The following is a 27,254-nucleotide window of genomic DNA, read 5'->3' as shown; positions in this document are numbered from 1 at the left end:
GTGGATATTGAACATCTCAGAGGATATTAGTGCAAAAGAACAGGAATTAATCCCTTAACCTATTATGGATGCAGCCAATTTTCATTTAAAAATGTTTTCTTCTCACAATTTTATAGTCATAACTCTTTTCCTGTTCCATTTACAGATCCATATGAGAGCTTTTTCCAGAACCAATTGTACTTTCTGTATATGGGGCTGTATAGGGACTCATTTTTTGCACTATGATCGGAAGTTTTTATCTGTACAATTTTTGTTTAGATGGAAGGTTTTTTTTATCACTTTTTATTGATTTGTTTCGCATACATGAATTGACCAAAAATTAGCAGTTATGCTTTTTTTTTTTTTTTTTTTTTCTTGGATGTTTTTTAAAGGAGTTATCCACCACAAGGTGATTTTAGTATGTACCTGGCAGACAGTAATGGACATGCTTAGGAAGGATCTGCACTTGTCTTGGGGTAAATGGCTATGTTGTGAGATTACCATAATACTGTGGATAGCTGTTTGTGAACTGGTATTTCCTGTTTGACTTTTCTTTTTTTGACTAAAAATCCCACAATTCCATTTTCCTCCCCCCCCCCCCCCCCCACACATCAGCCACTCCACCCATTGAAACATAAATAATCTGCATCCATTCAAAAGACCTGTGGTTTTCAATCAGAGTGCCCACAGCTGTTGCATTAGTTGCAGATAGATCCTTCTCCCACCAAGCAATCCCTCCACCCATTGAAGCAGACAGGCTCCCAGTCATCAGCTGACTAGTGAGTCAGGTCTCGGCCGCATTGCAACCTGGGAAAAATCTGAGACAACAGTCATTTTGTATGCTGTTAAAAATAAACATTGGGGTGAAAATCACATAAGAATTGTGAGAAAACCCTCACACACATGTAAAGACACAATATTATGAACTACGCTAACTTTACAGCCCCTGTAGCATAGTCAAATAAAAAAAAATCCTGGAATACCGCTTTCATTTTCCACAATTAGCTATGTGTTTTATTTACATATAAGCATAGCATAACATTGATCAGTGTTATTGGTGATCTGCTTGAACAGCCTGCCTAAGGCTGACTGAGTCTCTCACCAGGTATAAAGCATGCACAGCTTGCTCATCAGTGAGGAGCATGTGCCAACTACTGGTAGAAGGCGTGCCCTCCATTCATTTTTATGAGAGCGCCGATAATGCCTGAATACTGTACTTGGATCTTTTCAGGACTACCAAAGAAATGAATAGAGCGTGTGACGCCTGCAGCACATACTCCTTGTTGAGCGGCCGGTTTCCATTCCGTTGATCACTGGGGTCGCAGCACTTGGACCCCCCCCCCCCCCCCCAATCAGCTACTTATCTCCTATCCTATGGATAGGGGATACATTTATTTTGACACCTTTAAGGGTGTCTAGGGTATTAGCTTTTCAATAGCTTCTCAGGGACCCCACCTATCACGGGCCCTCTACCACTTTTTAACATACTGAGATTTTTTTTTTAAAAGCCACTTGTGTATGCTATACTTATAACATGATCATTGCTAGGAAATTTAACTAGCAGGGGCACAAGCCCCAAGGCATGTGGTCCTCCCTATGCCCCCCATCTCACAGACTGTTCATTTACCTCCTTATGACACAGACATCCCTTTATGCCCCACTTCACAGATTGTTTCTTATGCCCCCCTTTTCAGAGATTGCTACTTATTCCTCCTCTTAGGCCCCTTTCACACTGCCAGTATGCCCCGTCAAATACGGCCATCAAACTCCCTTTTTTTTTTTTTTTTTTGCAGTTTGACGGCCGTAATTTTGATGGCTCATAATGGCCAATAACGTGTCCTGATGGACCCCCATTATAGTCAGTGGGGTCCGTCGGGTCCGTTTTCTCCGGCTATTCTTGATCCTAAAATAATGTGCTTGACAACCGACAGTGTGAATGTAGCCTAAAACTGTTCTTTATGCCAACATCTTTCACAGACCGCTCCTCAAGCTTCTTATGTCCTCTCTCACAGACTGCCTCATGTCTTCATCTCTAAAAGACTTCTTCTTATGCCCCCTTTCTCACTGACAGATCCTTATGCCCCATCTCTCACACAGACTGCTTCTTATGCCCTCTTTCAGAGATGATCCTTATGCAACCTTTTTCTGACAGCTTCTTGTACGTCATCTCTCAAACAGAATTGTAAGCCCCCTTTCTCACAGACAGCTACCTATGCTCTGAACTCTTGTGCACAGTTCTTTATGTGCCCTATCATAAAACTCCTGTAGCCCCTTGTCACAGACTATCCTTCTGTCACAATCTCCCACAGAATGCTTATTATGCCCCCTCACTTGCAGACTGTTTCTTATGCCCTTATCTAACAGACAGAAACGTATGCGCCCACTCACAGGCTGTTCCAATATCCCCCGTCTTATATGGTCCACAGCAGTAAATGGAGCCTTGAATGTTCAGGTTCCTGTTTCCTCACTGCACTGATCAATAAGATGTGTGTAGGAAAGGGACAGAGGGGACTATAGTAAACTACAATATTTCTTATATTCATTTGTACTATGGATTTATGCAAAGTTTGTTAAAATGACAGTGCCTTCTCAAGGCATGCAAAGTTCCCTTTTTGCATTTGTGTAGATTCCTACTTTTTAGAAGGATCCTATACCAATAAAGTTATTACAGACAGCTGAGACCCTCAGATATCAGCTGTAGTCTGTGGGGAAACTTGGCAGCATGTGTTTAATTTTCCTGCAGTGCCACCACAGGGAAGCATTACACAGTCTGTCTCCAGGTTGGGTGTGGTTTTGCAGCTCAGTTCCATTGAAGTGAATGGAGCCAAGTTGTAAAACCACACCCAACCTGGAGACAGACATGGAACTGTTTTTGAAAGAAATTAGCTGTTTTTTTCTATTCCTGGATAACCCCTTTAAGCCAATACAGCAATGTTACGTGTAGGATGTACAGAGCCCTGCATGTAAGTCAAGAGGGGCTGGGATGTGAGGGCAAGCGAAGAAGCTTATCAGGTTCTAGATCTTAAGCAGCTTGTCACAGTCTCCTTAACATTTTGCTGAGAAATAAAAAGAAATATAAAATAAAAGGAAAGATACAGTTTGCTTTTATATCCTAACAGCTAACAGCCCCCTTACGATACAATAGCATTTTGGTATTGTAGTGGACTCAGATGTACTAATATAAAATGTAGTGGATTCAAATGTACTAACACACACACACACACACACACACACACATATATATATATATATATATATATATATATATATATATATATATATATCCAAGAGGTAGGCAGCACAACCACAAAAGTAGTGACAAAGTCCCGGGGTGCAGGCAGACACTTGCAGTCCCAGTCGCAGACTGCTCAGATAATGCAACCAAAGAATTTTCAGCAGCACACCAGTAGATTCCAGTGAAGCAGTGGGATTTTTATTTACCGATATCAGATACAATGTTTCAACTGCATCTCGCAGTCTTTTTCATGCTTGAAAAAGACTGCGAGATGCAGTTGAAACGTTGTATCTGATATGGGTAAATAAAAATCCCACTGCTTCACTGGAATCTACGGGTGTGCTGCTGAAAATTCTTTTTGGTTATATATATATATATATATATATATATATATATATATATATATATATATATACTTATTAAAATGTCTATTTTTCTAAGCTGCATACAGAAATCCTCCTCCAGCTAAACTACTCCCTCCTCCTTCACCTGAAATGCTCCTTACCCCTCCCATCATGTATCGAAGATGGAGGCTAGCTTTGAAATCTAGCAAAGATAAGGAAGAAAATATATCTCATGAAAAATACGTAGAAGGAGTTTTAACCAATTAGTTGTTTTTCACACCCAATTCACGTAACTTCCTGCTCACAGCATTGTATAACCTATAAACCCCCCTGTAGTTGCCTCCTCTGTAATAAAGAAAGTATCAACCCAGCTTACAGGTATCTGAGTGGTCTTTCTTAGTGCATGCACCGCTTCTTATAAAACTAATCAGGAAGGGGGCAGATCTTGACCTATATATTATATACACCCAAAGAGCACAGATCACAGTCCTTTCATGGAGAAGCTGTAGGGCAGTTTTCTGTATTCATTCCATCAGGAGCCTTTAACTTGCTTGGCTGTCGCTTAACTCCATGTTCACATCAGAGTATGAACTCATTGTCTGAGCAACGACAGCAAAGAAACTACTAAGTGATTGAAAGTGACCAAGGACCAACCTTCACCGCCAATGTGACCAAAGTAGTGTGGGAGGCACTGGGAGTTGCCTTGGTTTTTCACACACCCTATTATCCTAAGAGCAGCGGGAAGGTAGAAAGGTTAAATGGAACCCTAAAAAAGGCAGATGCTGAAAATAGCCCAAGAAATTGGAATGTCCTGGCCTGATAATCTGCCCATTGCCCTGTGTAGTGTTAGGTAAACACCAAGGGGGGAACACTCCCTGTTGTGTTAGGTACACACCAAAAGGGGAACACTCCCTGTCCCCCTAAGAAATCCTGTTCGGTTCTGCCCCAAGACTCGGTTGCTACTTCTCCCAAAAACTTTAACTCCAATCTGATGTTTTGACTAAATATGTGACTTCACTAGCACATGAGTTAACTAAAACACATGCCCGAGTATTTTCCTCTATTTCAGATCCAGAGGCTGACACAGGGATGCATGATCTGCTCCCAGGCGACTGGGTCCTAGTGAAGAAGTTTGTGAGAAAACACTCCCTTGTGCCCAGACACGACGGCCCATACCAGGTCTTGATGACCACCAAAACATCTGTCAAGCTAGATGGCTAGAGCACTTGGATCCACGCCTCCCATTGTAAGAAGACAACAGCACCGGTTGAAGTGGATCCACAGACTTCGCCAGCCCCGTCCTGAAGTTCCATATGCTTTTTGTAACCCTTGGGTTGTTGGGGATGGCTAACATCCAACAGGTGCTTACTGGCTCCCAGGTTGGCACCGGACAGGTTGCTATGACCCGGATAGGGATCACTATAGTCATTATCTTGAGAAACCTGGACAAAATTATCTGTTGTGTATTTCCCTGCCTAAAGTAACTTTGTGAGAGGACAGTAGAGATTAGTTCACCTGTCTTACTCAGTACAGATCCTCCTAATGACTATGATAAGTCTTACTCCCCATTACAAAGCTTACTGGTCAACACAAACTTATAGGCTCGTAGGGAAAGCATCTGACTTCCTCATGTGCAGGGACTGCAACAAGGGGAGCGATGGAGCAGCCATGGCTCATCTAACGTGCAGCACCAAAAGAATTCCAGGCAACATAAGGACAGATGAGTTAGGCACATGTTAAGGGATAGGTAAAAAAGACGTTTTAAGGGTGGACTGTAGTGGACTCAGATGTACTATTATAAAATGTAGTGGATTGAAATGTACTGACAGATATATATATATATATATAGAGAGAGAGAGAGAGAGAGAGAGAGAGAGAGAGAGAGACTTATTAAAATGTCTATTTTCCCAAGCTGCATACAGAGATCCTCCTCCATCTAAACTTCTCCCTCCTCCTTCACCTGAAATGCTCCTTACCCCTCCCATTGTGTATCGAAGATGGCGGCTAGCTGTGGAATGTAGCAAAGATAAGGAAGAAAATGTATCTAATGAAGAATACGTAGAAGGAGTTTTAACCAATTAGTTGTTTTTCACACCCAATTCACGTAACTTCCTGCACACAGCATTGTATAACCTATAAAACCCCCTGTAGTCACCTCCTCTCGAATAAAGAAAGTATCAATTCAACTGACAGGTGTCTGAGTGGTCGTTCTTAGCGCGTGCACCGCTTCTTATAAAACGAATCAGGAAGGGGGCAGATCTTCACTGGGTACCACCAGAGAAGTATTAGCTGTGCTCTCCCCACAACCAAAGGTTTTCTTTTTTCATTTGTAAATTGTATGTAATTCCGGGACCAGATCTTGTAGAAAGGACTGTTGAATTGGCTGGATGTGACACATGCAGAGACTAATTCCATTATTATTATTATATGCTGTACACGATAATGTGTGAGGGTGAAGCAGGTAACACATTGCACAACTACACCCCATCACTACCAAGGGTGAGTACATTCCCCAAATACCTTTGTGAGGATGTTAATGATTGGGAGGAAAAGTCAGAAAGCTCTATCCAGACATCTCTTGTTTTCTCTTTTTTGTTGTATCTTATCATGAAAATCAACTGGTTCTTTTTAAAACCCAAGTTTATTCTATTATTTATACATCAATAAACATTCCTCAAGCTAGGTTCTTCTGCATAAAGTGCTAACATTCTCTGGCTAAAGCAGAGTGGATGGTTGGTGCCTCCAATGTTCCCCTACCCCAAGTGGCAAGTCCCCCCAACATGGCTGCATCTCTGGTACCTGGGAATTCAATGTTTTGTATAAAACCAACATTGTAATTACTAGTACTAGACAGATGAGTGAAAAGTACTATTAAAGTATTCCTATAGTCTGATTCTAGCACACTGATACTCACAGTATATTAGGCTAATGTGAAGTACTTTTACTCTATATCCAGAGGTTTGTGTAACATGTATATAAGTTTCAGTAATTTGTATCTCTATATTCGTGTATCTCTATAAAAAAATAGTCTGTACTTGACCTGCAGGTTACACCACTGACCAAGGCCTCTCACCCACTCATAATGGCACTGCTTTTCTACCCCCACTTTTCATAGAGATGTTCTTTTTCTATATAGGCTGAGCTATGTTAACATGTTTTACTTAAGTCTTCTGAAGGAGTAAATTAACATCTTCGCTCTGCATGTTGCCATGGTTTTATTCTGATCTGAAACAAAGTTCAGTCTTAGCAAAGTACTGTGCCATTTATCTTGCCAACAAGCTAATCTGTCTTTCTTATGTACTGGGCTTGAGCCAGAAGGGAACTTAAAGGAACGTCCCCATCAAATGTTTACAATGTTTTGCTTCTTTTCTCTACCTTTATAAAGCATTACACAGAATGCTCTTTCTAGATATTCTCTACTTTGTAGCCATGAAGGTTATTTTATTAAAGGGGTACGCTGGAAAAAAAGAATTTTCACTGGTGCCAGAAAGTTAAATGGATATGTAAATTACTTCTATTAAAAAATCTTCCAGTATTTATAAACTTCTGTATGCTCCACAGGAGGTTCTTATCTTTTTGAATTTTCTTTCTGTCTGACCACAGTGCTCTCTGCTGACACCTCTGTCCATTTTAGGAACTGTCCAGAGTAGAAGTAATTTATAAATCTGTTTAACTTTCAGTCATCAGTTGATTAAAAAGATGTTTTTGAGTGGAGTACCTCTTTAACACAAATTATTTCAGCACCTTTGTCAGCCATATTTTGGTTACTTCTGTCTACACTGTTGTCAGGCACTTCGTACTACACATCTCCTAGGTTGACAAAAATAGAAGAACCCATTCATCACAGACCTAGGAAAATACCCCTCAATGCTTCATCATCATCAGTGGCCCGGAGCCAAAGGTTTAATCATTGCAAAATGTCATTAAAAAAAAGTTGTCTATATTATATTTACTATGCTGACCCCCAAGTAGCCCATAACAGTGCTGCTCCATTATCATGGATATACACTGGCTTTAACTGAAAAAAAAAAATAAAAACATATAAAATATATCAAAGGCATATCTGGAATACTGTAAGAATGAGAAAACCTTAGAACAAATATGCTTTCTAAATATGACAAGATAATAATACTTTAACCCCTTAACGACAATGTACATAAATGTACGTCATGGTGACGTGGCACTTAGCGCACCATGACGTACGGGAGTGATGCTTGCATCATACCCGGCAGGTCCCAGCTGCTATCAACAGCCAGGGACCCGCCGGTAATGGCAGACATCCGTGATCGCGCGGATGTCCGCCATTAACCCCTCAGATGCCGTGATCAATACAGATCACGGCATCTGCAGCAGTGTGGTACTGAATGGATAATCGGATCACCCGCATTGCTGCTGCGGGGATCCGATCATCCAGCATGGCTCCCCTCACCTGGCTCCGGCCGTCTCCTGGGGTCTTCTGCTCTGGTCTGAGATCGAGCAGAGCAGAGCAGAAGATAACCGATAATACTGATCAGTGCTATGTCCTATACATAGCACTGAACAGTATTAGCAATCAAATGATTGCAATAAATAGTCTCCTATGGGGACATAAAAAAAAAGTTAAAAAAAATGTAAAATAAAAAAGTTAAAAAAAGTAAAAAAAAAGTAAAAAATCCCCTCCCCCAATAAAAAAGTAAAACGTCAGCTTTTCCCATTTAAAAAAGCGTAAATTAATACACATATTTGGTATCGCCGCATGCATAAAAGTCTGATCTATTAAAATATATTGTTAATTATCCCATACGATGAACGGTGTAAATGTAAAAAAAATTAAAAAGTCCAAAATTGCTGCTTTTTTGTCACATTTTATAAAAAAAATAAAAAAATAAGCAAAAGTGGTATTGATAAAAACTACAGATCATGGCGCAAAAAATTAGCCCTCATATCGCCCCATATATGGAAAAATTTGAAATTTATAGGTGGTCAAAATAGGGCAATTTCAAACATACTAATTTTCTTAAAATGGTTTGAAAATTTTTTAAAGTGGTAAAATTATAGAAAAGCATATAACATGGGTATCATTTTAATCGTATTGACCCACAAAATAAAGAAAACATGTAATTTTTACCAGAAAGTATACAGCGTGAAAACAAAACCTTCCAAAATTTGCTTAATTGCGGTTTTCTTTTCAATTTTCACACATAAATAATATTTGTTTGGTTGTGCCATACATTTTATGGTAAAATAAGTGATGGAATTACAAAGTACAATTGGTGACGCAAAAAAACAAGCCCTTGTATGGGTCTGTGAATGGAAATATAAGAGAGTTATGATTTTTAGAAGGTGAGGAGGAAAAAATGAAAATGCAAAAATAAAATTGGTCTGGTCCTTAAGGCCAAAAGGGCCTGGTCCTTAAGGGGTTAAAGGGATATATTTTTTTCAATCTAGGCAAGAACCTCTTTTCTCTAGGAACATTGCCCAACAGTGAGCTGATCATCAAGTATGGAGGCCTTATACAATATATAATCTGATCTACAAGCCATCAAAAGTCAATGGGAACTAATGCATTTAATGCATGGCTGTGCTTAGGTTGCATTTTAACTTGGCAGTTTTTGGAATACTGTCACTGCAGTTTTTAAGCCAAAGCCAGAAGTGTATTCAAAAGGAATGGGAAATATAAAGGAAGGATATATATTTCTCCTTCCTTGTGGAGCCTTACTCCACCATAGCAATTACAGATCTTTCCAATGGCTCTTCTTTCAGACTGAAAGGAGGATATGGTGAGTAGGGACCCGTCATGTAAGTCTTTTCACAGTCAGACTAAATTAAGAGAGTCATATGACTAAAGTTACATTGTGTAAATGTATTTGTATCTTAAGCTTTATAATGTTCTATTGCTCTCCTTGAAGTAACGTGCAATGATACTGTAATGTCATGCCAATGTGGAATTTCCTTTAATTTCTTTAATAGTATCAGACAGCACAAAACTTGAGAGAGTTGACTTTCTACAGCAGTACAGTTTTGCACACACTGTGTGACCTGAAGCATTTACAGTCATGGCCGTAAATGTTGGCATCCCTGAAATTTTTCAAGAAAATGAAGTATTTCTCAAAGAAAATGATTGCAGTAACACTTGTTTTGCAATACACATGTCAATTCCCTTTGTGTGTATTGGAACTAAACCAAAAAAGGGAGGGAAAAAAAGCTAATTCGACATAATGTCACACCAAACGCCAAAAATGGGCTGGACAAAATTATTGGCACCCATAACTTGATATTTGGTTACACACCCTTTGGAAAAAATAACTGAAATGAGTCGTTTCCTATAATCATCATTAAGCTTCATACACATCTCAGCCAGAATGCTGGACCATTCTTCCTTTGCAAACTGCTCCAGGTCTCTCTTATTGGAAGGGCGCCTTTACCCAACAGCAATTTTAAGATCTCTCAACAGGTGTTCAATGGAATTTAGATTTGGACTCATTGCTGGCCACTTCAGAACTCTCAGCGCTTTGTTGCCATCCATTTCTGGGTGCTTTTTGACGTATGTTTGGGGTCATTGTCCTGCTGGAAGACCCAAGATCTAAGACTCAAACCCAGCTTTATGACACTGGGCTGTACAGTGCAATCCAAAATCCATTGGTAATCCTCAACATTCAAGGCACCCAGTGCCAGAGGCAGCAAAACGACCCCAAAACATAATTGAACCTCCACCATATTTCACTGTAGGTACTGTGTTCTTTTCTTTGTAGGCCTCATTATCGGTAAACAGTAGAATGATGTGCTTTACCAAATAGCTCTATCTTGGTCTCATCTGTAAATAAGACTTTTTCCCAGAAGGATTATGGCTTACTCAAGTTCATTTTGGCAAAATGTAGTCTTGCTTTTTTATGTCTCTATGTCAGCAGTGGGGTCCTCCTGGGTCTCCTGCCATAGTGTTTCATTTCATTTAAATGTCGACGGATAGTTTGTGCTGACACTGATGCTCCCTGAGCCTGTAGGACAGCTTGAATATCTTTGGAACTTGTTTGGGGCTGCTTATCCACCATTTGGACTATCCTGCATTGACACCTTTCATCAATTTTTCTCTTTCATATATGCCCAGGGAGATTAGCTACAGTGCCATGGGTTGCAAACTTCTTGATAATGTTGCGCACTGTGGAAAAAGTCATATCTAGATCTCTGGAGATTGACTTGTAACCTTGAGATTGTTTATATTTTTCCACAATTTTGTTTCTCAAGTACTCAGACAGCTCTCTTCTCCTATTTCTGTTTTCCATGCTAGTGTGGTACACACAGACACACAATGCAAAGACTAAGTGAACTTCTCTCTTTTTATCTGCTTTCAGGTGCGATTTTTTATATTGCCCACACCTGTTACTTGCCCCAGGTGAGTTTAAAGGAGCATCACATGCTTGAAACAATCTAATTTTTCCACAATTTTGAAAGGGTGCCAATAATTTTGTCCATCCCATTTTTGGAGTTTTGTGTGACATTATGTCCAATTTGCTTTTTTCCCCTCCCTTTTTTTGGTTTAGTTCCAATACACACAAAGAGAATAAACATGTGTATAGCAAAACATGTGTTACTGCAATCCTTTTCTGTGAGAAATACTTCATTTTCTTTAAAAATTCAGGGGTGCCAACATTTATGGCCATGACTGTTTAGGAATTGTTGCTATGTTTCCGAATCCATGTGAAACATATTTTCACTCCCTTCTTTGTGTAAATTGGTCATCTGTAGATAAGCCTTTGAGAATGGATTAGGGGGTTATGTTGGTTATGATGTTCACACCATGCTGTTTTCCATGTCTCCTTTACTATTGGAGCATTTTGTATGATTTTTTGGCATGGGAAATTCACAGAATGGGATTACAACACGAAAAAGAAATATGTGGTTAGTTGATTGTTTACACCATGTGGATTTTTTTATGCTGAAATTATTATTGCAGTCTTTTTCAGCCATTTTTCAGCTAGGTAAAACCGCAGAATATGACCATGACACTTTACATGTCTCCCTATGTGTTTGGGTGGAACAATACTGATTTTACATTACCATGTTAGTTTACTGTTGGAATACAATGTTGTCTATTATTTGCTGGATCTGAATAGCTTTTTATAGATTTTTAGATTGTAATAGCCTTTGTAAAAACTTCTGGTACTTTAGGCATATGGATATACAAGCAAAGTGTTCCTGAAAATTCCAACAAAAGATGTACTCGGCACTACATGTAGTAAACAATAGGACTGAGCAAAATGATTCCCAGATTGCAGTGAACGGCTCCCTGGAAGCTGAATAAGTCTGTACAGGTGCTGACTTGTGAATGACGGAGAAACAAAGCATATAGTATTCAATGGAAGAACAGAGCACTCACCCAGACAGGTTAGTAGGAGCTTCTTTATTGTTTGTTAGAACAGTGTGGGTGAGTGCTTCATTCTTCCATTCAATACTATGTGTTCCTGAAAATTATTACATGTAACTATGTTAGGGCAGTTAAAATGTGCTGTAATTCTCGATTCTATGACATAACTACTGTAACTTACTGGGTATTTTTAGTGGTTGAAGCTGAAAAACATCTTTAGATATACCATAAGGATATGAACATGTCAACTCTATATCATACTTAGAGCTGCCAATATGGGAAGATAGCTCATAGGGATATAAAACAAATAATGTCTGTTTGCAAAGTTATACAAATAATGTTTTCCTTCTAAGCTAAAGAGTCATAGAGGCCAGGCTGAGATACAGTATGCATGCCTTCTCCCTCCCTGTTCTGAATTATTTTTGTACAACGCTTAGAACTGAAAGCCAAGCAGAGAGAGGTGGAGGAGGGAGGAGGCACGCATGCTGCAGCTGAGCTCACTTTTGAGCTTGCACATATTTTATTATCCTTTTAACTATCTACCTACACATGCAGCTCTGAGCATGAAATAGAGCTGACAGATTTCCTTTAAACATTTAACTTGCTTAAAAAGTGATAGCATTCAGGAAGAAAAAAAAACAACATAGTTATGTGAATAACAGCATTAATATTGTAAATTCACTATAAAGTTTCCTTATTTTAGCATGTGCAACTTGAATCTGTGGTACCAATCTTGAAGAATGTCATTTCATAATATAGCCCATTTTTCACTGGTAATGTCAGAGAAAAATTGTGTTTTATCTTTTGAAGTGATCCTCCCAACACACAAAAATGTCAGGGTCATGGATTATGGTTTAAAATAACTGCAACATTGACCTAGACACAGTGTAGCTCAGGGAAACCAAATGTAACCTCCACATTTATATTCCAAATGTCATCTGTAATTGGTCCAGGGACATAAAGAGAAAAGAGATCATGATGTTGGAAGAAAGGACTATATCAAACTATACATTTTTCCATGGTCAGTGTGGTCCTACACATTTACTTTTACAATGCAGTTGGATATGTGCTGAAAAACCAGACAATGTGGAGACAGTAAAACATTTATTCACAGTATGCAACGCGTTTCACGCATGTGCGCTTCATCAGGCATCAATGATGCCTGATGAAGCGCACATGCGCGAAACGCGTTGCATGCTGGGAATAAATGTTTTACTGTCTCCATGTTGTCTGGTCCTTCAGCGCCTGAAGTCCACTTTCCTTGGAGGTTTTTGTCTTGCAACAGCATGAGGAGACCATATGGTGGCAGAATGACACAACCTGGAGGTGGCAGCAGCATGAAGAGACCATATAGTGGCAGAATGACCCAGCCTGGGGGTGACAGCAGCCTGACAAGACCATAGGGCCTCACAATTGAAAGGATTAAAGATATTTTAGAAAATTTAAACTGAAGATTTCAAATAAATTAACATAAAAAGTTTTATTTAATGTGCCAGCAGCATGAGGAGACCACATGGCCACGGTGTTTCTGGTTCCTCTGTCTCGTCTTCCTCATCACCCTGTAGCTCCACAGCCTGCTCCTCCTCTCCTCTCAGATGACTATAAAAACCACCCATTTCCCAAAACCTTGCTTGTGCTCCACTGTCCCCCTCCCCCTCCTCCTCCTCTTCCAGTTCAGCCACGACAGGGCTCATGTGGCCGTGAGATGTAGGCACCACATCTCCAGTGCCCTTACCAGCCATCGTTTCCAACACGTATTGTGGGAAATTAAGCAGTGGAATGACGTTGTTCATCCCGTAATCCTGGTGACTGACTAATAAGGTTGCTTCCTCAAAGGGCCTGAGCAAACGGCAGCTGCCACTGGTTGACATTGAAGTTACACAGGGGAGTCCTCCTATCTGCTTGGATCATCAAGAAATCGGTGATGGCTTTTTTCTGTTCGTATAGTCTGTACAAAATATGGATGGTGGAATTCCAACGTGTGGAAACATCGCAAATAAGACTATGTTGGGGGATGCCGTTCTGACGCCGCATCTCGAGGAGGGTGTGTTTTATGGTGTACGAGTTGCTGAAGTGCATGCAAAGTTTTCTTTCCATTGTTAGGATGTCTTGCAGATGGGGTTCTATCAGCAAGAAATCGGTGATGGCTTTTCTCTGTTTGTATAGTCAGTCCAACATATGGAGGGTGGAATTCCAACGTGTGGAAACATTGCAAATCAGACTGTGTTGGGGGATGCTGTTCTGACACAAGGAGGGTGTGCTTTGCGGTGTACAAGTGGCTTAAGAACATGCAAAGTTTTCTTACCATTGTTAAGATGTCTTGCAGATGGGGGTAACACTTCAGGAACTGCTTGACAACCAGATTGAACACGTGTGCCATGCAGGGCGCATGGCTCAGGCTTCCTTGATGCAGCGCAGACAAGATGTTCTTCCCGTTATTGGTCACCATGGTCCCCATTTCCAGTTTTCGTGGAGTAAGCCATGATTCGATTTCTTGATGAATCACTTTTAGCAGTTCCTCTTCTGTGTGACTCCGTTCGTCGAGGCAAACCATGTGAAGAACAGCATCACACCACCGTGTCCTGCACACATGGTATGCTGGAGGGGCACTGAGTCTTGTCTGTGCAGTGGAGGCTGAAGACACGGTGGGGGATGAGTAAGCGGAGTCGCACACTGTTGCAGGACCATGGAGGCGGAAGCGGCGTGACCTATCCAAGTTGCTGTTGTGGCTGTGCAGGAACCACATTCACCCAGTGATCTGTAAAGGACATGTATTGTCCCTGACCCTAGTTACAGTTCCACACATTGCTGCTGCCATGCACTTTGGAAAACACCGACAGGCACAAGGACTGGCCCACCTTCTGCTCCACAAAATAGTGCAGGACTGGTACTTTTTGCAAAAAATGACAGCTTGGGACTCTCCACCTCGGCTCGGCACAAGCAATCAGTTCTCTGAAAGGTGCAGAGCCCACCACTTGAAAAGGGAGGGACTGCAACACCAGCAACTTGGAAAGGAGCACATTCAGCTTCTGCACCATTGAATGAGTGGGCACATACTGCTATAAGTTGCAGCAGTGAAAAAGCTCGTACTTGTATGTTAAAATAGAGGCCAGCTACCCCCCCTGCCTTTAACCCCCCCCCCCCCCCCCCCCATGCTTATGAGTTTCCGGGGTACCCGAAACATTTACTTTTAAAAAATACTGTCAAACTACAAGATTAATATAACAAGGATGTCACATGGCGGCAGAATGACAGAGCCTAGAGGTGGCAGCAGCATGACGAGAGCATGCTGTGCCTGGATGTGGCAGCAGTATGAGGAGACCATTTGGCGGCACAATGACAGAGCCTGGAGGTAGCAGCAGCAGCATGAGGGCCATCCCAACTGAGGGTTGAGTCTGAGAAACCCACCGAATGTTGACTGGGGGAGTCGGATGTCACTTGGGATGAAGTAGATGACCGAGTGAACCAATCAATCACGGGTGCCTGGTTGCTTGTCGAGACATGACTGCTAGCTGACACTGGGAGCTCAGACCTCTCGCTGTGACTCCTGCTGCCACACGCCCCTACTCTACTGCGACTTCTGCCTGCGCCTGATGAATTTAGGCCTCTGCCACTCCTCCTGGCACTTCTCTACCTGACATACTTATACACCAACTGAGTGCATATATGTTACACTTATGAGAGGAGGACAATATGCTCCACAATGCTTAAAACTGTATTAGACTACAAAAACAAGTGTGTAGCTTTGGCTGGCCTTTCTCAGCAACTAGGCCCTTATGACTTTAACAGAAACAAAATTGTACACCACATAGGTGTACGTACAGTTTACACTTATGAGAGAAGGACTATACGCTCCCCTACAAACGTTTGTAAGGCTACAAAAACAAGTGTGTAGCTTTGGCTGGCCTTTCACAGTAACTAGGCCCAAATTAGTTTAACAGGAAACTATATAAAGGACATCACATAGGTGTATGTACAGTTTACACTTATAAGAGGAGGACTATGCGCTCCAATATGCTTAAAACTGCATTAGACTACAGAAACAAGTGTGTAGCTTTGGCTGGCCTTTCACAGTAACTAGGCCCACATTAGTTTAACAGGAAAACATAGAAAGGACACCACGTAGGTGTACGTACAGTTTACACTTATGAGAGGAAGACTATGCGCTCCACTACACTTAAAACTGTATTAGACGACAGAAACAAATGTGTAGTAGGGATGAGTGAATCAAATCTGACAAATTCGAATTTGTTACAAATTTTAGTAGAAATTAGAATATTGCCGCGATTCGATCGCACAAATCGCTTCATTAAACTCCATTTAGTGCGGTCCAGGTTCCAGGGCATCTAAAATGGTGGATCCACATGCGAGGACATGGGGCAAGGAACTCTGGGAAGGCGGGTAGGTGGGATGACCCTGAATCCCATGCAGCCTATCAGCAGCCAGCCACCCCTGTGATGTCACAGCCCTATTTAATCGACAGCCATCTTGCGGCCAGTTACATTAGCGTTTGTTAATTTCACCGATTTGGGGTAGCAAACACTTAAAAGAGATAAGGAAAATCATGAATTTCACGGATTGGGGAAGGAAGAGTATAAACTTGGTTCCTCATCTTTTTGAAGAGGGGGAATTAAAGGAATGGTCACAGATAAAGCAAGAATTTGGGTTGGGGGAAAGAAACATATTTGGATATTTTCAAATAGGGGATGTTTATTTAAGGGATAAAGAAAATGAGATATGAAAAGTGGTGTCACAACCTGTGTTGGAATATGTTATGGAGGCATGAAATTGGAGGAAGAAGAATCTACTCGGAGTAGTATATAAAATGATAATCCCATGTAAGGGGGAAACACAAATAATTAAAAGTAAGACTATGTTGGGGGATGCCGTTCTGACGCCGCAGCTCGAGGAGGGTGTGTTTTATGGTGTACAAGTGGTTGAAGTGCATGCAAAGTTTTCTTTGCATTGTTAGAATGTCTTGCAGATGGGGTTAAGACTTCAGGAATCGCTTGACAACCAAATTGAACACTTTGCCATGCAGGGCGCATGGCTCAGGCTTCTTCTCATTGTCAGTCACCATGGTTCCCATTTCTAGTTTTCGTGGAGTAAGCCATGATTCGATTTCTTTATGAATCACTTTTAGCAGTTCCTCCCCTGTGTGACTCCGTTCATCAAGGCAAACCATGTGAAGAACAGCGTGACACCACCGTGCCCTGCACACATGGTATGCTGGAGAGGAACTGAGACTTGTCCGTGCAGTGGAGGCTGAGGACACAGTGGAGGATGAGGAGGCGGAGTCACACACTGTCGCAGGACCAATGGCTTGAGAGCGTGGAGGCGGAAGCGGCGCGACCTGAACAAGTTGCTGTTGTGGATGTGCAGGAACCGCATTCACCCAGTAGGCCGTCAAGGACATGTATTGTCCCTGACCGTAGGGAGGAAAATTTTGGAAAGAGTTGGGAACATTGGGAGATATGAGTAGTACTGTAATATATGTGGCATTGTACTGTTCTGTATACAATGTAGAATAATATATCACTACAGAATGTGTGGTTCCAAGCTGTGGGAAGGGGGATGGGGGCATTGGAGAGGAAGGAAGGGTGGTGGGTAGTTATATGTTGATCATCATTTTGTGAAAAAACATTTCTTTTTTTGGATTATTGTAATGATGGAAAAATAAATAAAGTTAAAAAAAAAGACATGGTGCAAGGAACTCTGTTAAGGTGGGTAGGCGGGATGACCATGAATCACATGCAGCCTATCAGCAGCCAGCCACTCCTGTGATGTTACAGCCCTATATAATCGGCAGCCATCTTGCTTCAGCTTTTTATGTTAGAGAGAGAGCATTTCACTGCAGGGGGAGATAGAGCATTGTGTGCGTTGCACAGAAAAACAGCTTTACAGCAGCAATTCACCACAAACCCAAATCACTGCATGAGAGAGAGAGAGAGAGAGAGAGAGGGAGAGAGGGGGAGAGAGGGGGAGAGAGAGGGAGAGAGAGGGAGAGAGAGGGAGAGAGAGAGAGAGAACACTTTTGGGTGTAATACATAGCGACTCCACTTCTGCAGTGGGATGTACAGCAACTCTAAAGCTTAAAAAGGGCCAGTTAGGCAGAGCAGTAAAAGCCATTATCACCTGCTATTAGTGCCTAATAGTATTGTACTGGGCTCTACTACACAGCGATTCTGTACTGCTGCAGTTGGTTGTACAACAACTTTAAAGCTAACAGGGGCCAGTTAGGGTGAGTAAGAAAAGCCATAGTCACCTGATTACAGTGCCTAATACAGTGTCACAATTCGGCTGGCAAGAGGTGGATCCTCTGTGCCAGAGAGGGATTGGCGTGGACCGTGCTAGTGGACCGGTTCTAAGTTACTACTGGTTTTCACCAGAGCCCGCCGCAAAGCGGGATGGTCTTGCAGCGGCGGTAGTAACCAGGTCGTATCCACTAGCAACGGCTCAACCTCTCTGACTGCTGAAGATAGGCGCGGTACAAGGGAGTAGGCAAGAGCAAGGTCGGACGTAGCAGAAGGTCGGGGCAGGCAGCAAGGATCGTAGTCAGGGGCAACGGCAGGAGGTCTGGAACACAGGCTAGGAACACACAAGGAAACGCTTTCACTGGCACGATGGCAACAAGATCCGGCGAGGGAGTGCAGGGGAAGTGAGGTATACATAGGGAGTGCACAGGTGAACACACTCATTAGAACAACTGCGCCAATCAGGGACGCAGTGGCCCTTTAAATCGCAGAGACCCGGCGCGCGCGCGCCCTAGGGAGCGGGGCCGCGCGCGCCGGGACAGGACCGACGGAGAGCGAGTCAGGTACGGGAGCCGGGGTGCGCATCGCGAGCGGGCGCCACCCGCATCGCGAATCGCATCCCGGCTGGAGGCGGTATCGCAGCGCACCCGGTCAGTGGATCTGACCGGGGCGCTGCAGTAGTGAGGATGTTGCGAGCGCTCCGGGGAGGAGCGGGGACCCGGAGCGCTCGGCGTAACATACAGGTTGCATAGCGGAGCTTGTTGTCCTCTCATAAGTGTAACCTGTGCATACATAGGTGGTGTACTTTTTTTTTTTTTTCCTGAAAAATTTATTTTGCCCTAGATACTGTGAAAGGCCTGCCAAAGCTACAATACACCTTTGTTTTAAGTGGAACGAATTGTCCAGCTCTCATGAGTGTAAACAGTACGTACAAACACCAACGGGGTGTACATTTTTTTTTCCTGAAAAACTAATTTTGGCCTAGTTACTGTGAAAGGCCAGCCAAAGCTACACCCTTGTTTCTGTAGCCTTATATAGTTTTAAGCTGAGCGTATTGTCCAGCTCTCATAAGTGTAAAGTGTAGGTACACCTATGTGGTATACATTTTTTTTCCCTGAAATTTAATTTGGGCCTAGTTACAGTGAAAGGCCAGACAAAGCTACACCTTTGTTTCTGTAGTCTAATAGAGTTTTAAGCGTAGTGGAGCGCATGGTCCTCCTCTCATAAGTGTAACACCTACGCACTCAGCTGGTGTATAAGTATGTCAGGCAGAGAAGTGCCAGGACATGCACAGAGGAGTGGCAGAGATCGCAGCAGAGTAGGGGCCAGTGGCAGCAAGAGTCGCAGCGAGAGGTCTGAGCTCCCAGTGTCAGCTAGCAGTCCTGTCTTGACCAGCAACCCAGCAGCCATGATTGATTGGTTCATTAGGTAATCCACTTAATCATGAGTGACATCCGACACCCCCAGTCATAAGTTGGTGGGTTCTTCAGACTTAACCCTCAGTTGGCATGGCCCTCATGCTGCTGCTGCCACCTCCAGGCTATGTCATTGTGCCACCATATGGTCTCCTCATGTTGATGCTGCCACCTCCAGGCTCTCTCATTGTGCTGCTATATGGTCTCCTCATGCTGATGCTGCCACCTCTAAGCTCTGTCATTGTGCTGCTATATGGTATCCTCATGCTGATGCTAGCGCCTCCAGGCTCTCTCATTGTGCTGCCATGGATACTGCAAAACATAATTAAGGTGCTGGTCCCCAGTTACAGAAATTCCTCCGCATTAGCTGTAACTACGGTCAGGGACAATACATGTCCTTGACGGCCTACTGGGTGAATGCGGTTCCTGCACATCCACAACAGCAACTTGGACAGGTTACGCCGCTTCCGCCTCCACGCTCTCAAGCCATTGGTCCTGCGACAGTGTGTGACTCCGCCTCCTCATCCTCCACTGTGTCCTCAGCCTCCACTGCATGGACAAGTCTCAGTTCCTCTCCAGCATACCATGTGTGCAGGGCACGGTGGTGTCACGCTGTTCTTCACATAGTTTGCCTTGATGAACGTAATCACACAGGGGAGGAACTGCTAAAAGTGATTCATAAAGAAATCGAATCATGGCTTACTCCACGAAAACTGGAAATGGGAACCATGGTGACTGACAATGAGAAGAAGTTCTTGTCTGCACTGTGTCAAGGAAGCCTGAGCCATATGCCCTGCATGGCACACGTGTTCAATTTGGTTGTCAAGCGATTCCTGAAGTCTTAACCCCATCTGCAAGACATTCTAACAATGCAAAGAAAACTTTGCATGCACTTCAGCCACTCGCACACCATAAAACACACCCTCAGAACGGCATCCCCAACATAGTCTGTTTTGCGACATTTCCACACATTGAAATTCCACCATCCATATTTTGTACAGACTATACGAACAGAGAAAAGCCATCACCTATTTCTTGATGATCCAAGCAGATAGGGGGACTCCCCTGTGTAACTTCAACGTCAACCAGTGGCAGCTCATATGTGACACATGCCGTTTGTTCAGGCCTTTTAAGGAAGCCACATTATTAGTCAGTCGCCAAGATTATGGGATGAACAATGTCATTCCACTGCTTTATATCTTACAACATGTGTTGGAAACAATGGCAGGTCAGGGCACTAGAGACATGGCACCTATATCTCGAGATCACATGAGCCCTGTGGGGGGCTGAACTGGAGGAGGAGAGGGACAGTGGAGCACAGGCAAGGTTTTGTGAAATGGGTGTTTTTTTAGTCATCTGACAGGAGAGCTACAGGGTGATGAGGGAGACGAGACAGAGGACCCAGACACACCGTATGTGTGTATGGCCAAGTGGTCCCCTCATGCTGTTGGCACATTAAATGAAACTTTATCTTAATCTGTTTTAAATCTTCAATTAAAATTTTCCTAAATATCTTTCATCTTTTCAATTGTGAGGCCCTATTGTATTGTCAGGCTGTTGCCACCTCCAGGTTGGGTCATTCTGCCACATTATGGTCTACTCATGCTGCTGGCACATTAAATTAAACTTTATGTTAATCTATTTTAAATCTTCAATTCAAATTTTCCAAAATATCTTTAATATTTTCAATTGTGAGGCCCTATGGTCTCTTCAGGCTGTTGCCACCTCCAGGCTTTGTTATTGTGCCACCATATTGTCTCCTCATGTTGTTGGCACCTTAAATTAAACTTTTAAATGTTTTATCCATTTTAAATCTTCAATTTAAATTTTTGCAAAATATCTTTAATCTTTTCTATTATGAGGCCCTATGGTCTTGTCGGGCTGCTGCCACTTCTAGGTTTTTGTTCTGCCATGTGACTCCTTGTTATAGTGGGTTTTTTGGTCATACAGTATTAGTTTAAAGTAAACTCTTCGGGCACCAGGGACATTAAACTTGTGAATCTAATCAAAATCTTAAACTAAAATTTAAAAAAGTCGATGTAATCGTTTCAAGATTGAGGCCCTATGGTGGTCGACGTCATATATTACCTGTGGAATTACCACAAAAATCCAATGAAACCGGTTGGAGCAATAACAATAAACCATGACCGATTAAATAAAACATTCGCACTTTCACAGTCAGGGGGGTGCTAAGAGGCAGGGGCTGGAACATGTGGTATCTCGCCTGGCAGAGGACCGCCAGCTTGATTTTAAGACACAAGTACAAGCTTTTTCACTGCAGCCACTTCTAGCTTTATGCACCCACTTATCCAATGGCACAGAAGCTGAATATGCTTCTGTCCAAGTTGCTGGTACTGCAGTCCTTCCCTTTCCAAGTGGACACTCAAAGCATGGGGTGCACTGAGGGCAGGGACTGGGACAGGCAGTAGCTGGCCTTGTGGCGGACCACCAGCTCGATTTTAAGATACAACTAGGATTTTTGCCATAGTTTACACTGCAGCAATTATATACTATTGGAGCTGGAATTACCGTGGCTGCTGGCACCAGACTTGCCTTCCAATGGGTCCTCAAAAATGGATTTAAAGTTCATTCCAATTACCAGGATCTGTCATTTTGCCGCCATGTGATCTCCTCATGCTGCTGGCATTGGGAATCTATTCAACATCTTCTATTTAAATTTAAAAAAATCTATGTAATCTTTTAGGCCCCATGGTCGTCGTCATATATTACCTCTGGAATTACCACAAGAATCCAATGAAACAACTTGGAGCGATAACAATGAACCATAATTGATTAATTGAAACATTTGCAGTTTCACACAGAGTAAGACAGTTGAAAAGGGGGGGGGGGCACTGAGAGGCAGGGGCTGGAACAAGTGGTAGCTTGCCTCAATGCTCACCAGAATGGGTCCTCAAAAAAGGATTTAAAAACATTTAAATACATTGAAATTAAATTAAATAAAAATTACATTAAAAAACTCTTTAATCTCTTCAGTTGTGACGCCATATGGTCTCTCTGCTGCCACATCCAGACGCTGTGCGGCAGTGATTATAATAACGATGCCTGTAATCTGCATGTCATACTGAATAACAGTATTATTTCACTAATTTCACTAACTATGAGTGTTACGACAAGGAAAGTTGTTCTAATCCCCTATTGGGGCTCTCTGCATCCCAGAAATAGCTGTTTTTAATAGCGATTCACCGCAAATAAATTTGGACCGTTACGCGTTTCAGCCGGTGTAACCAGCTGTACTCATACGTATGAGTAAGGCTGGTTACACCGGCTGAAACGTGTAACCCTGTATCCTGCTGTCTTTTGGCATAAATAAAAAATTTTTTTTTTTTATTTGAACCTTATCCTGCGCTGGACTTCTGCTTCTGTACACCACCTATGTATGCACAGGTTATACTTATGAAAGGACAATATGCTCTGCTATGCAACCTGTATTAGGCGCTAAAATCAGGTGACTATGGCTTTTCATGCTCACCATTAGTGTTGCTCACGAATATTCGCAATTCGAATATTATTCGCGAATATCGCATATTCGCGAATTTCGCGAATATAGCGCTATATATTCGTAATTACGAATAATCGTTTTATTTATTTTTTATTTTTTTCACAGTACACATCACAGTGATCACCCCTCTCTGCTTCCAGCTTGTGTGGTGTAAAGAAGGCTGTAATACTACTGTGTGAGACTGGCGTGCGAAAATTTGCATATGCGGAAATTCGCATATGCTAATTTTCGCATATGCGAATTTTAGCATATGCTAATTTTGTATATGCTAATATTCACATATGTTAATTTTCGCATACGCGAATTTTCGCATATGCGAAAAAAAACAAGAATATAACGAATATGGGAATATTCGCGAATATATGACGAATATTCGTCCATATATTCGCGAATATTCGCAAATTCAAATATGGCCTATGCCGCTCAACACTACTCACCATAACTGGCCCCTGTTAGCTTTAGAGTTGTAGTACACACCAAAGCTGCAGCACAGAGTTGCTGTGTAGTACAGCCCAGTACAGTATTATTATGCACTAATAGCAGGTGACAATGACTTTTAGTGCTCAGCCTAACTGGCCCCTATTAGCTTTAGAGTTGTTGTACACCCCCACTGCAGCAGTACAGAGTCGCTGTGTAGTACAGTCAAGTACAATATTATTATGCACTAATAGTATGTGACAATGACTTTTAGTGCTCAGCCTAACTGGCCCCTATAATCTTTAGAGTTGTTGAACACCCCCACTGCAGCAGTACAGAGTCGCTGTGTAGTACACCCAAAAGTGTACTTTCTTTCTCTCTCTCCCTTCCCAGTCAGTGCTTTTCTGCAGTGATTTGGGTTTGTGGTGAATCGCTGCTGTGAAGCTGTTTTTCTGTGCAACACACACACTGCTCTATCTCTTTCTGCAATAAAATGTTCTCTCTGACATAAAACGCTGGAAAGGCTGGCCGCAATATAACTACTGATTATATAGGACTGTGACATCACAGGGCTGTCTGGCTGCTGATAGGCTGCATGCTGTATATGATTTAGGGTCATCCTGCCTACCCGCCTTCCAGAGTTCCTTGCCCCATGTCCTCACATGTTGATCTGCCATTTTAGATGCCCTGGAGCCCGGAACGCATTAAACTGAGTTTAAAGAAGTGATTTGTTTCATCGAATCGTGGCAATATTTGGATTCATTAGAAATTGAATTTTTCCTGAAATTCAGAATGAATTCAGATTTGTCAGGTTCGATTCGCTCATCCCTAGTCCTCATGATCTCACATCCCTCTTTCTGTTTCAGTGACTATACAGAGCTTGCGGTTTGCATTGTGAACTTGTATTCTTTAGAGTAGGAAGAGTATAGTAAATCTTTAACACAGTAAGTTATTATAGTAAAACAATGGATATACAACTTAGTATGCATATTAAAGCACCCCTGTCATTTCCATGAAAACCTGAAGAACACATGAACTGCCAGCACTCATCACATACAGTACATTGACTTACAGCTGCCTTTCTTGCCCATACCAGTGATCACAGCAATACATTGACCCAATTCCATTACTCTCTGTTCCAGACACTTATTTTCAGTGGAAAGTTAACTTACCTAGCCTGATTTATCTGCCAGCACTCTATATGCTGGAGCTTCCTTGCCCTCTGTACATTCTCCAATAACCCTCCGCCCCCCTCAGTAACCTTTGCTCTCTGTTATTGTATGCTATTTGAAATAGAGGCCTGTGGCATAAATAGCTTTTGTTCTCATATAAATGATGAAAGTTATGGTCAGTGTGCACATTGTATTGGCATTAATATGACCACCGTCTAAAGCATCATGTGTGGGGTCTGTGAGGCAGTGCAGGCATTGTGTTCTACCATTACTTACCCACAACTAAAAATAGGAGCCAGTAAGTAAGAAAAAAAACACTATGCATTATGGGTATTGTGTTCAGACCTACAGTACTTCTAATATCTGGGACCAAATGATGCTACCTCATTAGACATGAGGTTATATGCAATAGTTTGTTGCTAAGGACACCGTTGCTGTCGCGATGCCTGCCACACTTGTGTGTGCTCACAAGTGTGCATACCCTTGGAGAAATGGTAATAAATATGTAACACTTTATAGAGATTGTGAGTGAGCGGTTAAAACAGAATGGTATAATGGTTAAAAAAAAAAACTAAACATGGCAACAAAGAAGAAAAAATTATAATTAAATGACTTTTGTCCAAAAGTCTGCATACCCCTAGTTCCTAAAACTTTGTATGTCTCTCTTTAGCATCAGTGAAAGCAAACAGTCTTTTGCAATAGTTGTCTATGCAGCCCTGAATTTATGTAGGTGGCATAGCTTCCCATTTGTCTTGGCAAAATTACTCCAGGTCATGTAAAGTCTTTGGTCGTTTTGCATGAACCATGTTTGAGATCTCCCCAGAGTATTATGATGATATCAAGGTCCGGAGACTGTAATGGCCACTCCAGAACCTTTTACTTTTTTGTAATGTGACCCCTGGATGGTCAACTTTGCCCTGTGCTTCGGGTCATTTCCTGATAACATGCTGCATTCACCTTGCCATTCATTTCCCCACAATTCCCTGTGGTTTTAGAGCTCATCCACCCCAAAGCATCAGTGACCACCACCATGCTTCACATGGTGGGGTTCTTTTCACTCTAGGCCTAGAGACCATAAATCTCTCTTTTGGCCTCATCATTCCAAATTATAGCGTGCCAGAAGCTGTGAAGTGTGTCAAGGTGTTAACTAGGCTTTTTTGTGGCACTGGTACAGTAAAGGCTTCTTTCAGGCAATTGAACCATGCAGCTCATTTTTATTCAATTGTCCTTGTTGTGCTCCTTGAAAGAACCACAATATATTTTTCCAGAGCAGCCTACATTACTACTGAATTTACCTGTGGGTGTTTCTTTATATCCTGAACATTTCCTCTGGCAGTTGTGACTGAAATCTTTTTGGTCTACCTGACTTTTTTCTTGTTGTCAAGAGATCCCCAAATTATTTGCCACTTTGTTTTTTAATCAATACAGTTTTTTATAAGATTTAAATAAAAATTAACATATTAATAATCCTAAAAATATAAATCCACTTCTTAATAAGTGATTGAACAGTACTTCCATCTTTATAAAGTTCCATTACCTTGTTATGCAGGTCTTTTGACAGTCCTTTTCTGCTCTTCATGGTTCAGTATCTAGATTACTCAGTGCATCTATATGAGAGCTGACAAACTATTTATGCACAGGCACCAATTTCAATTTAAGAAACAGGTGTGGGAAATTAACCTTTAATTGCCATTTTAACTTGTGCATGCTTCTTATGTCTCTGATATATATATATATATATATATATTCTCCTTAAATAATGTTATGTGCCTTATAGCAGATTACTTCACTCCTTCTAATCTCTGATGGTGGGGGTAAGAGCGCTCAGGAGTATAGTAAGTTCAGCATGAGAGTTGGGCCCTATACAGGAGATTGCAGGAGGCACAGTGGTCAGAGTCCTTTCTCAGTCAGTGAGTGGCTGAGCAGGCCATCACTCCTGTTCACCATGAGTGTGTCTCCGAAGGTGAGTGCTGGAGCGCTCAGGGGAGAAGACAAGACTGGTAAATTGACTGGGCCAAGACAGAACTTTAATCCACTTCAATAAGTGATTTAATAATCCACTTCAATAATTATATTCTATTTTGGATCTAGCTACAAGACTACTATATAACCCCTTCCTGACCCCTCACATTTTAATTTGTAGCTTACGTTTTCTTCCTCCTCACCTTCTAAGACCAAGAACTTTGTATTACGGCTTGTTTTTAGTGGGACAAGTTGTACTTTTCATTGTCGTATTTTATCATATAATGTATTATGAAGCCAGAAGATATAGTTTTTACAGGACCACTTTTTTGTAGTTGTGGCTTTTTGATCCTTTTTATTACATTTTTTCTGGGATGTGATGTGATCAAAAATCAGCAATTATGGAGTTTGGAATTTTTTTATGTTTATGCTGTTGACTGTGCGGGATTAGAAATGTAATAATTTAATAGTTTGGACAACACAGTGATCCATGCGGGGATACCAAATTATTATTATATTTTTTTGTTTGTTTTGTTTTTCAACAGTGTATTATTTTTATTTATTTTTTTAAAAGGGGAGGGGAATTTTTAAAACTATTTTTTAAAACCTTTTTTT

General features: G+C 41.8%; 1 protein-coding gene across 1 annotated transcript in view; it reads right to left on the bottom strand.

The window, feature by feature from the left end:
• The window catches only part of PLPPR1 (phospholipid phosphatase related 1), a 185,791-nt gene that overhangs the window by 155,451 nt on the left and 3,086 nt on the right, over positions 1-27,254 (bottom strand). The window lies entirely within an intron of this gene.

Source organism: Hyla sarda, chromosome 1 (assembly GCF_029499605.1).
Source record: "Hyla sarda isolate aHylSar1 chromosome 1, aHylSar1.hap1, whole genome shotgun sequence".
Taxonomy (NCBI): domain Eukaryota; kingdom Metazoa; phylum Chordata; class Amphibia; order Anura; family Hylidae; genus Hyla; species Hyla sarda.
Note: the sequence above shows the minus strand (reverse complement) of the source record. Positions and strands in the feature narration are given on the sequence as shown.